This window comes from Lotus japonicus, chromosome 1 (assembly GCF_012489685.1).
Source record: "Lotus japonicus ecotype B-129 chromosome 1, LjGifu_v1.2".
In the NCBI taxonomy this organism is placed as follows: domain Eukaryota; kingdom Viridiplantae; phylum Streptophyta; class Magnoliopsida; order Fabales; family Fabaceae; genus Lotus; species Lotus japonicus.
Window position 1 is genome coordinate 39,630,792 of NC_080041.1, and position 1,980 is coordinate 39,632,771.

At 41.3% G+C, this 1,980-nt stretch overlaps 1 non-coding gene across 1 annotated transcript; it reads right to left on the reverse strand.

Annotated features, from left to right (window-relative positions):
• Positions 1-1,443: 1,443 nt before the first annotated feature.
• Positions 1,444-1,550, reverse strand: LOC130734772 (small nucleolar RNA R71). Its single transcript, XR_009018117.1, has one exon. It is a non-coding gene; the product is annotated as a small nucleolar RNA R71 (small nucleolar RNA).
• Between the last annotated feature and the right edge of the window lie 430 nt (positions 1,551-1,980).

The window sequence follows — 1,980 nt, forward strand, 5'->3', positions numbered from 1 at the left end:
GTTTGCCTATAAATAGGCTTTTTGCCATTTCTTTTGCAACTTTTGTCATTTCTATACATTCCTAAATAAGTTAGAAGTAGGGTTAGGCTCTGGAGCTTGAGGAGAAGCATTCTCCAAGTCCATGTTCCAGGTTTTATCCTTCTTTTCTTGTATGGATTCTATAGCCATGCTTGGCTAAAACCCCTTTTGCTTTGGGTTCTTTGTAAGACTTTGAATGTTTTAGCTATCAATCCTTTTCTATTCATGATGTTCTGAGTAAACCCTTGAATCTCACTTCTATGCTTTATCTTTCAAGCTTGAATGCATGCTAGCTTCTTACTTTTCTATAATCATAACGATAGTTTGTTATAGAATTGGGACTTGTTGTGAGATTACTCCTTCTATACTTGCTACTAGGAATAGAGGAAGGGTTGGGGTTTGTTGTCCTGATTTGTATGCTTAGTGCTTCTAGCAAATGTTTAGGTTATCAAGGAATTGAACCTATCTTTTGATTAGGAAGGGTTTTCTTTGCGAGGCATCGAAAGTTAACTAACTAGGCTAGAACATCAAGGAGAGACTCCGGATTAATTGAATAGGAAGGTTTGCTAAAACTGAATTAGTTGAACAAGAACCCAAGGCAATCTCATCTCTGTTTTTCAATCGCTTTATTACTTGATTACTTGTCTTTTTACAAACTCAAGAAACAACCAATTATTAAAACTGAATTTTACTTGCTTTTCAACCTTAACTTGACTCTTAAACTGAATTGCCACACCAATTCCCTGTGGTTCGATAAATTAAAACCGGGTAGATTCTGTACACTTGCAGATTGACCAACAAGTTTTTGGCGCCGTTGCCGGGGAATTGTTTGTGGTTTTTGGTTTAAGTTTTTAGTTTGTGGTTTTATTTTTGTTTTGAACTTGTCTAGAATTGGTGCTACTAATATTTCTCTGTTTAGTATCAAACTTTCAGGCTACTCTCACAAGAGACACCACCATGGGTGGCCAAATGACGGAGGAGGAGATGCAAGCCCATATCGAGGCAAGAATCCAAGAGGGGATCACCCTCCGATTATGTGAACAAGAAGTTGAGAATGCCAACCGGTCTCTTCGGGAACTCACTTCGGCTACCATGAGTTATGACTATCCCGGGAGCATTGTCTTTCCCGAGGGAGTGGGAAACTTTAAGTTGAGACCGGCATTCATCAACTTGGTGAGCCAAAACCAATATGGTGGAGGTACTTTGGAAGATCCACATGCTCACATGGAGAGGTTCATCCGGAATTGCAACACTTACCGAGTGAACAATGTTCCGGCGGATGCAATTCGGTTGAGCTTGTTTCCATTTTCTTTGAAGGACACCGCTGAGGAATGGCTGAATTCTCAACCTCAAGGGAGCTTCACTACTTGGGAAGACCTAGCAGAAAAATTCACAATAAGGTTCTTCCCAAGAGCTCTTTTGAGGAAGCTGAAAAAAGACATCATGAATTTTGTGCAACCCACTGAAGAAAATCTCTATGAAGCTTGGGAGCGCTTCAAGAAGCTCTTGAGGAAATGCCCTCAACACAATCTCACCCAAGCTGAATTGGTTGCAACATTTTATGATGGTCTACAATACTCTTGGAGGTTTGGCCTAGATGCGACTTCAAATGGGGAGTTCGATGCTCTTCCCCCACAAGCGGGGTATGACTTAATAGAAAAGATGGCAGCGAGAGCCATGAACTCTGAAAATGATCGCCAAACCCGAAGGAGTAAGTTTGAAGTGGAAGCTTATGACAAGCTCTTGGCCTCCAACAAGCAACTCACTGAACAAGTGGCGGAGATTCGAATGCATATTAAGGAGACCAAGGCTATTGGTGCAAGAATGACTTGTGTGGAGTGCAAGTCTTGTGGTGGACCTCATGTTAGTAACTTGTGTACTGTCAATGCTGAGAGCAATGAAGCCAAAGCTATAGCTCAAGGAAGCATAGTTCCATCCTCAAATCATGAACCTCTCGTCCAA